The following is a 15639-nucleotide window of genomic DNA, read 5'->3' on the forward strand; positions in this document are numbered from 1 at the left end:
AAAAATTAATTTAAAAAAAAGAAAAAAGGGGATGGGTTGTGGCCTGCTGGTACAACCCACAAAAAGTGTGGCTCTGGAGATCGAGATTTGTAAATGCAATTGTAACTGTAAACTGTGACTGAAATGAATACTGTGCAACCCTATGCTTATCCTTATTAATGTGTATTGGTTTGAATAAAAGTTGGTCTAATGGCGACAGCTCATCAGCAAATAAAGCTGGCATTATCTGAGAATTAATAAAGACTACGCAGCGAAGACCAACCCCTTGTATGGTGCTTTTGTGGTGGGAAGAAGGGGGGCAAAGAGTTAGGGGTGAATAGCCCGTGATATGCCTACTATGAGAGGCAGCCCCCACGTCTAGGGGAGGGGTGCCTTTTACGGCATTTTCGTGCTAGAGGCAAGCTGGATCAGCTTACAGCTTGCGCATCATTAAAGGGGCGCAGGTGACCCCTCCTCCAGAAAGAGATTAAAAATACCGGACAGGAGGGAGAAGCCCTCTTTGTCCTCTCGCCTCGGGTGCCCAGCGGGTGCAGTTATAACCGAGAAATTCTTTTTGGGGACCGGAACCCAACCTGCAGCCTACAGAACAGTTTGAAGAAATATCAAATGGCCAATTATAGGACCAATAACGAAACTGTTGTGTCCTTAGTGGAAAGACACCACGAGCCAGGATGTATATTCAAGACTTGTTTATTCAGTCTTCAAATCAGGTTACATCTTAGATGACTCCAGCCAGCCTAGTGTGGTACCAGCCCCACCAGGAGCAGCCTCCCTAGCTGCTCAGCCGATCTTCAACTGTCACATTCACCCCACTCAGTCACCCAGGCATTCCAAGCATCACAGGCACACCAACATTCTAATACTAAGACACACTCTGGCTGAGCAGCTAGAGGCAGCAGGGCTAGAGTACATATTAAACTAATAATACGCAGAATACAACATTATCCCTTTTTCCTTAAACAAAAAAAAAAGGAAACTAGAGGACAATGTCCAATTCGATTAACATTTCAAATTACAAAGATACAGCGAATGAACAAAGCATCAAAGAAGATTTAATCATTAATGCAGGAGAAAATCAATAATAGTATCAATCTCAAATCTCTTGGATGCAACAATCACAACAAAACAAAAAAGAAGGATGGTTAAGATATATACAATTTAAGAGCAAAATCCCCCATCCCCATAAAAAGAGAATTTTTTATAACATATATCAAAACATAGCATTATGTTCCATATACACTGTAACGTAAAGCACTATGACCTAAAAGCATGCAAAGAATAGTGCTAAAGGTAAAATAACCTACAACTCAATCCCATGTGTAGGGAAACAAGAACAAATGGGTTGTCACCCATATGACCAACCAATAAGGTACGTACTAATGTACTGCGTGCAACAGTAACAGGGATTCAAACCCTCCTCCAACCCCTCGTAGGGGATCACCTAGGTACATACTAATGGGAACTGACACATGAGCCCACAACCAACCCCGCGTAGGAGTAACACACTGTCCCATTGAAAACATCCAATATGGGAACTGCCCCATGTAGTGAACCCCTTGAAGAGGATACACACTGATGTAGGAGAAACTGAACCTACGACCATCCCTCAAGAAAGGGAACTGTGAAAACCACCCTTCAAAAACTAAACTAAGAAATCCCAACCTTAGACTAAACTAACTTTAACCTGTGGCATCACAACAAAGCAAAATGCAGTAAAGGAGACAGCACAGTGTTGTAGTAATTAGCAAGCACATATGTGAAACACCGGTGAGCGACCTCTCACCCGAATAGTGGTTAATAAACACTTTCCCTGTAGGGAAAAAAACAAAACAGCACAAACTAAAAGCATAACCAGCCCCTTCCACCACTGTGAGAAAAATCCATTACCATATACGCACAAGACACTTTGCATTGTAAACCATTGTCTCGTGAGAGATAGCCTACACCCATAGTAATGCCAAACAATGCGACCAGAACTTTGAACTCATTTACCCAGAACACAGTAATATGGTAAATAAAGTGGGCATTAAGAAAATATGGTTACAGTACAATGAATAGTGTCCCCAAAACAGATCTAAAAAATAATCTCAAACATGTGCTGCAAAAAAAACCAACTGGACCTCGCAACACACATGGACTTCGGCAATTAAAACATGCCGAGCGTACATTACCCCGACATCAATGAAACGGAGGTTTTCATAAGGAGGTTTCAGGATAGACAATCGCAGATGAGAAGCAGGTCAAAAAGACTCTGCATAGTACCTCGACTACATAAGGGACAAAGAAAACAATATAACAGAAGAAGAAAACTACGTAGTTGGCAAACTGATGCTGTATTGAACGCGTCATTGCTACTGACAGGAACCACAGAAAAGAGAAACCACAAGATGGAGGCACGTTGTTGACGTCCTGCATAGTGGCTCACGGTGCGTCCATGCACCAAACGTGCATAAGAGCCCAGGGACTAACTTGAAGCTGAGAACAATGCCAGAGAACTGCACGCAACCAGTAGCTCATGAAGGTAAGCGCGTGGATGCTCATTTTAATTTGAAACATGCAGTTTAACTGTCATCTGTCCAGCGGGGCTGCCAACAACCATTATCTTCGTGTTTTGTAAATAATTTGTTATTCAAAAACGGCAAACAACACAAATCATTTGCCACGCTGATTGTCATGTGTGAGGCTTCAATATCTGCTGGGTATGTAAGATACCCTAAAGTGGCCCGCAACACTCCGCAGTGGTCCTCGCTGAGACAGAGTGACAATACTGTCAAAAAAATTTGAAACTAAGGGCCCGATGTAGGTAAATCCCATTTACCGATTTAGAAATACCGAATCTTACCGATTCGGTATTTCAAAATCGGTAAATGGGATGTAGGTCCCAACATCTGGATTCGTTACCGAATCCTTAACAATTCTTTAATTACCGATTCGGTAAATACCGAATCGGTAATGCCCATTCATTCCTATGGGCTTTAAAGCCCATAGGAATGATTAGGCATTACCGATTCGGTATTTACCGAATCGGTAATTAAAGAATTCACAAGGGTGCAGGGGGTGTCACTTTGACACCCTCTAGCACCCCCAAAACGGGCATGTGTGCAATGTGGCACACAGACATGCCCTAAGGGCACGTCTGTCTGTCACATGGCACATGTGTACATGCACAGATGTGCATGTACACAGGAATCGGTATTTTACCATGGATTTGTATTCCATGGTAAAATACCGATTCTGTAAGCCATGTGCCAAAGGTAAATTTTCTACCTACATTGCTTTTTCGGTAATTTTAACGAATCTGTAAATATTACCGAATCGGTAATTATTTTACCGATTCGGTACATATTACCGAATCGGTAAATATACCGATTCGGTAATGATACCGATTCGGTAAAATTACCGAAAATGTGCCCCTACATCTCGGTAGCCCTTTACCGATCGGAAACGGCCGAAAATCGGTATTTTCGGCCGTTTCGGATCGGTAAAGGGCTACCTACATCGGGCCCCTAAGTGCCACTTCTGCAGTATCCCAATTGGGTTTAACACCCAACCATGCTCCTTCCCAGCGGATACCATGGCAGTGCTGTCGCAGCATACTATAAAATCTACCATCAAATTACATTTTTATGTGCAGCAAAAGTCCAAAAATTACTGGCAACTAACCATCTGTGTAGACACTGCAACTGTCATTAAATTCCATAAAGGCAAACCTGCTGCTGTGTAGACATTGCACGACGTACAGCCTTGCTTCTTCGAGATTATAAATCTGAAAATGTGTCAAAGGCTCAAAGGCTCAAAGACACTGTAGGCTCTTTAGAGCGTTGTGACTGGAAAACAAACAACTGATGCTTTTAGAAAAGGACATCCCAAAACCGTGCCTTGACCATTATTCTGTCACTATACTGAAAGGCACTCTTCACTAATGTTGTGGCTGGTACACCAACACCTGGTTGTAGAGACGCTACCCATCCAACTCACAGTCAATATTGTACATTACCAAGTGGCTGGAACTCCAGATGAGGCTGTAGTTGAACTACTCAACCAACTCACTGTTCACCGCTGTGGCTGGACCACCCAAAATCGGTTGTAGCTGCACTACTCCACCAGCTCACAGTTGCAGATGTATTCCCAGGCAGAAGTGTCAGTTGGTGGTGACACTGCTCGTTGCGGCTGTCCATAGCAAGGACACTGGTGGGGCTGGGGCTGGCGCTGGCCTGGAAATACCTTCTTTTTTTCTTGAAGTTGCTAGTAGGATCTCTAGGTTACTCTCTTAGTTGCTTAGTTTCTTTGTTTCTTTGTTCCTTTGATGTACCAAGAGTAACTGGGGTTCAAGACTATCCTTGTCGCCAAAATAATGTTGTGTCCTTAGTGGAAAGACGCCAGGATGTATATTCAAGACTTGTTTATTCAGTCTTCAAATCAAGTTACATCTTAGATGACTCCAGCCAGCCTAGTGTGGTACCAGCCCCACCAGGAGCAGCCTCCCTAGCTGCTCAGCCCATCTCCAACTGTCACATTCACCCCACTCAGTCACCCAGGAATTCCACGCATCACAGGCACACCAACATTCTAATGCCAGGACACACTCTGGCTGAGCAGCTAGAGGCAGCAGGGCTAGAGTACATATTAAAATAATAAGTAGAATACAACAGAAACCATGCACGTGTTTTCTTTTCTCTGTTCAAACATAACCATGCAATTGCATATACGCCTTTTTGAGAGCATGACATCCCTAAAGCCAGGGCTTTAAGTGGGCTGGGTCCTGCCGGTGCTAAGCACCGTAAGTCCTAAAAACCGGGTGCTGAGACAGGTCCCTATAGCGCTCTCCATTTTTCCCCTCACTCTCAGGATAAAAACAATCTTAATTCTGCAGTAGAACAAATCACCCTTCACTGCATTCGATGTAACGTCAAAGAGACTCGTTATAGTTCTTTCACAGTCATCATGTCAGAACTGATGCATTTTCAATCATCTATACAAGGACACCAAGACAGTGCATTTTGATGTTTGGAGATTCAACTACGTTGTTTTTCAGAAGTTATTTTAGGTAAATTGAGAATATGCTTATTGCAAATTCCTCTGACGTTGGGGAAAGTCATTCAATCAGAATTCTTATTTTTAATGCAGAGTATGTGCGGTCATGAGATGGCTGCCACCTGGCAGTGAGGTGTGTCACTAACACTGTCTATCATGCCTAGCTTTGTAACCAACAGCCCTTTACATTCTGGGGGCAATATTTTCTCTTTTCCCGCTGGCAGATTGGCTGTTAATCAGATCAGGCTAGTCCTCGTTGGGTCTGCTGTGTTAAATTCCTCAAGTCAATAGTAATGTATTGTAGCACCACCTTCTTGTGGTAATATTCTTTGCTATCCACGATGAGGGAAAATGTGTATCTCAAGCAGCATGATGCAACGTCTACCTGCCAGGCGAACAAATGATAGCATTCAAAGCCATTTCTACACAGCTTATACTTAGTCTATGCGCAGAATGACACAAGGCATAACAGCTTGTTTCTATAGTGTCACTCAAAGCAACGAAATGTCACACATAAGCACACTGAACCACAGAAATGTCACACATAAGCAATCTGAAACCTTGGCAGCTATGAATTAGCTGACGTGGCATAAAGTGTTAATAAATCTCGGCGTAGGTGTCTTGTTCAACTCCTCCCAGAAGAATGCAGCTCACATGAAAGCATTAGTGACCCACTTATAGCCCTCAAGAAGACACTTGCTTTTCTCCAAACAAACTAAGGCGGAAGCAACAAGATACCAGATTATGTCCCATCTGGACTGTGAGAACGCGGTCTACATTGATAGACCCACCAAAAACAGACCAGCAGAAGCTTTGAAAACTTTCATTGACTCCTACTGACACACAAAGCCACGCCAACTAATAGCTCCTGTTTTAGCCGGAAGTGGCGACAAAGCCACGCCAACTAATAGCTCCTGTTTTAGTCGGAAGTGGCTAATCAAGAAACGAAGCAGACACAGACCTTCTCAATGAGGTTTGATGAACTATGAAACTATGTTTGCCTTTCTAAAAAGCAGATGCATTTATTTTATTTTGGCATGTTTACTTACCTGTAGATTTTTACTCACAAATGTGCCTCTCACATTATGGTGGAAGGAAGAACCCCAAGAAAATGTGAAGAGGATTGAACTCCAAGACACCTTAGTAGACAAAAGAACTCCCTCCCTTGGCCCTAAACTTCTTTATCCTCCACGGATGTGGATCACAGCAAGTGGCTTTGGATGTAACAGATGTTTTGGGCCCCTGGGGGCCGATTTTGTTAGAGGGCTGTTTTTGCAACATAGATGCAATATCGGCCGCTGAACCAAAATCTGTCGAAACTGGTCATGGCAAACAGCTCGGCCGCACGCCCAACCCCACGGGGGGGCAGCCGAGCGAATGTCTGACTAAATATCGAAATTAAAAATATCGACCTACAAAAATATCGGGACAAAAATATCGAAGTCAAAAATATCGGAATCCTATCCCTAACAAGGTAAGTACAAAAATATCGGAAAAATAATATCGTAGTACAAAAATATCGAAATAAAAAATATCGTTTTTTAAAATGTATTAATAATGATGTTAAAATAATTATAAAATACATATAATGTTACAAATATTAATTAAAAATATTAAAACATAATTTAAAAATTAAAACTAATACATATACATTTAAAATAAATTAAAAACTTAATTTAATGTAATTTTATATTTTGTAATTTCATTTAATTGATTTAATTTAAATTTATTTAATTGTTTCCCTGTACGACTGTACCCCAAAAACCCAAAACTGACCCAGAACCCTAAAAATACCCCTTTACCCATGAACTGAAAACTGACCCTGAACCCTAAAAATACCCCTTTACCCAAAAACTGAAAACTGACCCTGAACCCTAAAAATACCCCTTTACCCATGAACTGAAAACTGACCCTGAACCCTAAAAATACCCCTTTACCCATGAACTGAAAACTGACCCTGAACCCTAAAAATACCCCTGTACCCATGAACTGAAAACTGACCCTGAACCCTAAAAATACCCCTTTACCCATGAACTGAAAACTGACCCTGAACCCTAAAAATACCCCTGTACCCATGAACTGAAAACTGACCCTGAACCCTAAAAATACCCCTGTACCCATGAACTGAAAACTGACCCTGAACCCTAAAAATACCCCTGTACCCATGAACTGAACCCTAAAAATACCCCTGTACCCATGAACTGAAAACTGACCCTGAACCCTAAAAATACCCCTGTACCCATGAACTGAAAACTGACCCTGAACCCTAAAAATACCCCTGTACCCATGAACTGAAAACTGACCCTGACCCCTAAAAATACCCCTGTACCCATGAACTGAAAACTGACCCTGAACCCTAAAAATACCCCTGTACCCATGAACTGAAAACTGACCCTGAACCCTAAAAATACCCCTGTACCCATGAACTGAAAACTGACCCTGAACCCTAAAAATACCCCTGTACCCAAAATTAATTAATATTATTTAATTACCAATTAATTATTAATTAACAATAACAATAAAGTAAATATATTAGCACATTTGCTGTAATTAATCTAATTTAAATATTAATATTATTTAGCACAATTAATTAATTAAGAATAACAATAAATTATATATAAAAATTACTATAATAATTTTTTTAAATAATTAATAATAATTAATTACCAACTAATGAATCATTATAAATATTAAAAAAATTATAATAATAATTAAGTAATTAATAGAAATTAATTACCAATTAATTATTAATTAAAATATATACAAACATATATCAATTAATTAATTATTATTAAATTACTTCCCACCCTATTCCCCTATAAACCCATAACCCGCTACAGAACATATTTATCAATTAATAAATTAATTAAAAATAATTTAAAATTAATTCTCAATTAATTAATTAATAATTCCTAATAATTAATAATTAATTTAACATAATTAAATTACTTCCCACCCTATTCCCCTATAAACCCACAACCCGCTACAGTAGTAAAACACAATATTTAATAAAATAACATTAAAAAAATAATAAAACATAATTAATACAATATAATATACACTAAATTTATTTACAAATAGATATTAGTAACATCAAAGTTATTAATTTCGATATTATTAACATCGATATTTACAACTTCGATATTACTGATATCATACCAATATCGATATTTAGACTGTCGATATTACTTACCTTCGATATTTTTGTATATCGATATTTAAACTTCGATATTTTTGCTTATCGATATTAAAAAAATCGATATTTTGTCTGTGTACCCAGCCGAGCACTTTGCCAGGGCTGGTTTTGGTTCCCAGTCCGGCCCTGGTGACTTAGCCTTGGACCCAGTGTAGTGTTCCACAGCCAGGTTAGCGATGCATGATGTAGAGTCCTGCTGGACTCGTTCTAGTGTTTTCCCAGTACTGTGTCACCATCCACTCCCCGAGGGCTGGCCTCTCCTACTCACCCCACACCCATCCAGCACTGGCCTCCCGAGTGGCGTCGCCCATGTGCGGGACCCCGGAAACAATATAAAAATATATATGTAAAAAACACATATATCTCGCTCCACATATATGTATGTACATATATTATGTTCCAATGCAGCTCCATAACTGAGGCTAAAACAATGTAAACACATATACATGCAATGCAATTATTTAGGAAGCAAAAGGAAAGAAAACACATTAGGTCAAATAACCTTTGAACTTTGTGTTTTAATGAGTAGACCACTCATAAATCCTGAAAATTGCTTGTAAATAGACATTGTTAGCCCTCAGGCTGCATTGTAAAAACAATAGCATAGAAAATGAAACCATTTTCAACAAAAACTGGCACCGTGCCTTTGAGGCAGCCATGACCCCAGGCTTCCCATCATGCCTCAGGGGTGACAGTTAGGTCAGTTGTTCTTTGCATAACCCTGAAGACAGGGCTCAACCACAAGATTGAAATAGTACCAAATCTCATTTACCTGGGGAGGCGGGTGGGTTGCTTATGACTTTGATGAGGATACCCCTTGAAGAGAACTAGGATTACAAGTAACTTATCCTTCTCTTCCAGGGGATCCTCATCAATAGTCATAAGCACTAAATAGAATAGCAAGCCCATCAACCACCTGCAGGTAAATGAGAAGTACATGACCCAACCAAATCATAACAGCCAAATACTCAGCTGTTAAACAGATTCCTCGGGGAGGCCTGGCCCACCTGGGTATCTGCTCTCGTGTCAGAATCTAGACAGTAATTTCTGGTAAATGTATGGACAGACCTCCAGGTGGCCGCTTTACAAATCTCAGACATGGGCACATCATGCAGGTAAGCCGCCGTGGCCGCTCTACCTCTAGTGGAATGCGCTTTAGGAGTACCCCCCAGAGGTTTCTGCGCCAATTGGTAAGCAAGCTTGATACACGAAACGATCCACCTGGAAATGGAACATTTCGACGCTGCATGACCAGTTCTGATCGATCCGTAGTTAACAAACAATTGATCAGAATGTCGAATAGACTTGGACCTGTCCAGATAGAACTTTAAAACCCTTCCAAAGAGTGTAACGCCCTCTCAGCTGGAGTAGAGGGATTAGGAAAGAAAGTGGGTAAAGAGATAGACTGATTGACATGAAAATCTGATACCACTTTCGGCAGGAAAGAAGGGTGCGTTCTGAGCACCACTCTGTTTAAATGAAACACTGTATACGGTTCTTTAGTACAGAGGGCCTGAATTTCTCTCACCCTATGGGCTGACGTAATCGCTACCAAAAACGCCGCTTTCCATGAAATATACTGTAAAGTAGCTTTATGAATGGGCTCAAAAGGTGGGCCCATCAATTTTGCATTCTGCAGCACACACAGGAAGAGGAAAAGTCTCTTGTGATTATTTCTGTACAGAAAGGTTTCCCTTCATGTACAAAAATAATCATCCCCGCAACGCAGGCACCCTTGCATCATTGTGCAAAGGTGCCTGCATTGGCGCAGGCAGACCATTGTGCGCCGGCGCAGGGGAAAAGGACAGGAATGCGCCGTATCTTATAGATACAGCGCATTCCTGCCCTTTTCTTTTGGCGTCGGGAAGCGCAACAGGAAGGCCTGCTGCGCTTCCCCACGGCAAAACCTCATAAATGAGGCCCTAAGTACTTACCATCCGGTAATATATAGGCTGTTGTTAGGGCCAGCAGCAAGGGGAAGAGTAGGGTCTTCATTGCGATGGACCTTTGACACAGCCTCAGGATCTACAGTAGGAGGAAGGCGCTCGCTACAATGCTGAGTAGGACTGACCAGGACCTACTTATAGTAGTCAAATGGCGCGTCAAGATAACACAATCCAAGTTGCCCTCCCATCAATTACAGGATTATTCCAGCTCACAACCACTGCTTCACTGCTTCACTGTTCCTTGCTTGTGTACCTAACCTTTACATCTGTTGCAGTATTGAAGAGTGAGCACATCAGCAGTTACAGGCTGAGCTTTTGGACAAGGAGTCAGTGTTGAACCTTGATAAAGGTTTAATCTTGCAGATTTAGTTCCATGGTTCTCACTGGGATCTTTCTTTGAGATTGTCTGCAGTTCAGATTTCCTTTTACTTGGAAGCTTTCCAGGAAAGGTCATGTAGCATACTCGTTATCTTGAAAAAAACACAAGAGGGTCCCTGGTAATCCAAATAATTATGGAGAAGCAAGCAGGGAAAACAATGTACAGCAACAAAATACTTCTCCCCAATCAATACTTTAGAATACGGTCCCACATCCCACAAATTCGAATACGGTCCCGCAGACCAGTGTTTTTCAACATTTATTATCAAAAATATAAATCATTTTTATAGTTTAGTATTTTGATATTTTGATGTCACATGTGTACATCAAACATTCTTAAAAAAACACCAATATAGCACATCAATTGTTAATGAGCCCCATTACCAGGATGAGAAACAACACATGTTATACATGCATCAAACGACAATACATAACATCAGACAGCACAAATATATCAACACCTGTGAACAAAAAAAAAACAACCATTTTAATACACAACTACATACATACATAAGGTTACAATGCAGTGTTCACTAAATTAAAGAACAAAGAAAGATGCACCGACGGGCATTTCGGAAATGAGTAATGCACAGAAAATGCCTTCATCAGGGCGCTAAGAAAACTTATGATTTAGCGGCCGCAGGCCATCTGTATACCATGCACTGTCGCTGGATATATAGTGCAAGGGGCTCTGTGACGATATATGTTATAAACAGGTGTGTAGGGACAACAAAATATAATATACAATAAATATTAATTTTATGTAAATAATCATTTTTTGCTACTACCGGAGCATGGAAGAAATAGCCTAAGAAAAAGTGCACCAGAAAAGTGTCAAATAGTAAAGAACCATACTAGTATGTGAAAAAAATATTCCTATGACATGTGAACACCGTGCAAAGAGACTCCAATATGGGGTCACCATAGAAGAGAATAACAGAATACAAAGAAAAAAGAATACAAAAGTTATTAAGAAGGAAATCCAAGCCATGATACAAATCTACATGCTCTTTGATTGAAATAAAAAGCAGATTTAAAAAGAAAGGGCCAGATGTAGGAGCCTTAATACCGGTCGGAAACGGCCGATTTCGGGGCGTTTCCGACCGGTATTTGGCTTTTGAGATGTAGGGAGCATCTGATTTACAGAATCGGTAAATTTACCGATTCGGTAAATATACAGAATCGGTAAAATACAGAGTCAGTAAATTTACCGATTCTGTAAATCAATATGTAGGTGGCACTTCACAGAGTGCCACAGGCCCTTTAGGAGTCGGTATTTACCACCCAATCCTATTGGGTGGTAAAATACCGAATTCAGCTGTGCATGCACATCTGTGCATGCACACCTGTGCCATGTGACACACAGGCATGCCCTTAGGGCATGTATGTGTGTCACATGTCACACAAGCCTGTACTTGGGGTGCTAGAGGGTGTCAAAGTGACACCCCCTGCACCTTTGCAGGATTCGGTATTTACCGATTCGGTAAATACCGAATCGGTATTTCCCATGGATTCCTATGGGCTTCAAGGCCCATAGGAATCAATGGGCAATACCGATTCGGTATTTACCGAATAGGTAAATTCCGAATCTTACAGATTCGGCAATTGTGTTTTAAAAATTACCTACATCTGCCTCCTTCTAATTTACCGATTCATAAATACCAAATCGGTAAAATTCGGTATTTATGAATCGGTAAATTAGATTTACCTACATCTAGCCCTAGATTCAGGCTAACGAAGCATCCGGATATTTTGAGGGATGCATTAAAATCTAGGTCACAAGGCAAGGTTTGGTAAAAGTACTACAGAATAGAGAAAACAAATATAAGGCAACGTCTAGCCACTGAAGTTACTGACACTAACATCTTTATTCAAAACACCAGCAGTGGTCATGGGTATCATCAAAAAGTAGTGCAGCCATGGTTCTAAGCAAATACAGACCACCCCTTATGTTTAGGTGGGGTAAGCTCAACCACCTGCGAAAATGGAAACACTGCAGGTATAATGTGGAGACACCATAATGAGATTAATGCGCAGGTTAAGTCCCCTAGGGATAGTCGGACCAAACGGTAATAACCTTGGTCACTAAGAACTAAATAACGAAACTGTGGTGAAAGATGATAATGAAACTAAGAAGAGACTATGTCACCATTAGGGAAATATCAGAAAAAAACTCTCCTAAAGATAGAATTGGACCTGCTCATATGTTTAAAAAGAGAGATTTCTTGATTCCGTAGTCCAAATAATTCTGGGGAACCGAAAAACACGAGGGTAAATAATAAAGACTGCCCTCTGTCCTAAAACAAAATGACAACAACGATAATGCACTTACATGGACGTCCCAGCTTGGACTCCAAGTCACGTGGATATGACCACTGGCTTAAAAATGCGCACTTTGATCCTCAAGTAAATCCGGACTTTGAGCATTTAAAATTGAAGCAAGCCCGGCAAAGAGAAGGGGAATCGGTGGACTCTTTTCATGCGAGGCTGAGAGAGCTCCCAGTACTCACCTCGTAGGAGACAGGGCTGCAGAGGAAATCAGGGCACAACTAATCCTGGGGATCCGCAGTAAGGTCCTACAGTCTCATATTAGGGCAGTCAAACATACTAATGAACTGCATACTAGTGTTAGCACGGTGCCATGACTTCTCGGCCGTGCGTGCAGAGTAAATGGACCTCGAGCTGATGCGTAAAGTAGAGAAAAGCGTTACCGCCAAGACTGAACAAGCGGATGCAATAAGAATGTGCGATAGGTCCAACAAAACAAGGGATCGTCCACCGCCAACCCCGAAGAGACAATGCGGGTACTGTCGGTATGAAGAGCACCCCCCCCAGTCTTGCCCGGCCCAAGGGAAGACATGCACCAACTGCGGCATTGCCAACCATTTTGCCTCACTATGCAGAAAGAAGACACAAAGGAAAGAAGTAGCTCGGTCCAAGCAAGTGCGGAAATTAGTACCCCAACTATCAAGTGTCTCACTGTCGTCCTCACCAGGGAGGAAGAACGAGGAACATAATGTCTCCCAGGCAGACGACACCTCGTCTTATGAGGAAGGGGAGACAAATCTAGTCTCTTTCACCCAAGCGCTGAAGAGACAGAGGCGTCCCCAACCCCGATACATGGTGAATATAGCAGGGTTGGAAGTCAACACGGTGATTAACACCGGTGCGTCAGTCACCGTCATGGGAATCCATCTATATAACAAACTAAAGCCCAAACCAGAATGTCGGCCTTCAAAGACGAAGATCTTCGCTTATGGGAGTGAGTCACTGCTGCCCCTCCGAGGCACAATGACCATGCCAGTGCGGTCGAGAGACACCAAAATCACGGTTGACATCCATGTTATCAACCAAGAGGCCGATACACTGTTGAGTAGTCATGTAGCAGAAGACCTAGGGCTGGTGAAATTCGTCTGAACGGTGTTAGCTGACCAGACCAAGATGTAATCAGTTTAAGGACCTGTTTAAGGGGCTAGGACGGATACGGAAAGCTCCAATCAAGATGCATATGGACCCGACCATCATGCCAACAGCGCTAAGGCAAGGGAGGATCCCCTTCCACCTCTGACTATTGGTAGAAGAGGAGCTACAGAAATTAGAAGATCAAGGGGTCATAGAGAAGGTCTTGGGGAAGCCCCGCCAACCAGGAAAAATAAGGCTCTGCATTGATATGTGCCTCCCCAGTAAGGCCATTCGGCGTGAACGCCACATAATGCTGACCATGGACGACATCGTGGCCGACCTGAATGGGTCCAGATGGTTTTCAAAGCTGGACCTGAATGCCGGCTATCATCAGCTGATGCTTGCTAAAGAGAGCCGGTACATAACCACGTGCAGCATGCATCTGGGAATCAGAAGGTACAGACGTCGAAATTTCGGTATATCTACAGCCGCTGAGATTTTCCATAATGCGGTCAAAGAAATCCTGGTCGGGCTGCCAGGCGTGTTAAATCTGAGTGACAACATCCTCATCCACTCACAGACGGCCGAAGAACACTACCAGCACCGGAGGGCCACGCTGAAAAGGCTCCAAGACCACGGAGTCACCTTACACAGGGAGAAATGCCTGCTATCCAATGACAGATAAAGTTCTTCGGGAATACCTTTACGCAGGAAGGAATCCAGGTTGACCCTGAGAAATCCCAGGCCATCAAAAACGCACCAGCATACCTAACAGTGGCAGAGGTCCGCAGTTTCCTCGGGATAGCCACATACTGTGGTCACTTCAACCTAGACACGGTCACCATTGCAGAGCCACTCTGAAACCTCACCGAGCAGATGCCATGTGGCAGTGGGGCTCATCAGAAAAAGCGGCCTTTCAGGCAGTCAATAATGCTCTCCTCTACCACACCACGCTTGTATACTTTAACCCTGCCAAGCGGACAGAGATATTGGTCGACGCCAGCCCCGTAGGCCTTAGGGCCATCCTCACCCAGAAGCTAGAGACCGGACGGTGGGCCACCTTAGCCTATGCCTGCAAAGCGCTCTCCCCGACTGAAAAACACTATGCCCAGAAGGAGAGAGAAGCCCTAGCAATCTGCTGGGCATGCCGGCATTTCTACCTGTACATATGCGGACACCTCTTCAAGGTCATCAAGGACCATCAACCCAGGGTGCCATTGTTCAAAGCTTCGGTGCCCCACCCGCCACCACAAATCAAAAGGTGGGCCATTGGACTCCAGCAGTATGAGATGGAAGTGGCATATCGGCCAGGTGCCAAAAACCCTGCCGACTTCCTCTCGAGACACCCGGCCCCAGTGAAAGATGGGTGTGAAGAGCCCGGTGTCCACTCCACAGAGGCCCACCTGAACATGATCTCGGCACTCACGTGCCCTTAGGCACTGATCCTTGAGGCGGTGGTGGCAACGACAAAAGCGGACCCGGTTATCACGAAGGTCCGGGCAGCCGTCAAAGGAGGACACTGGCACCAGTTTCTACAATCGGCCAACTCATGGCCAGACCTGGAAAAGGAGAGCCTAACACACATGTGGCGAGTCAGGAATAAGCATCACCCAAACAGGAATCCTACTAAGAGGATCTTGGTTTGTCATCCCCGGGTCGCTCCAACTGCGAGCAACACAACTC

Source organism: Lissotriton vulgaris, chromosome 7, assembly GCF_964263255.1.
Source record: "Lissotriton vulgaris chromosome 7, aLisVul1.2, whole genome shotgun sequence".
Lineage (NCBI taxonomy): Eukaryota > Metazoa > Chordata > Amphibia > Caudata > Salamandridae > Lissotriton > Lissotriton vulgaris.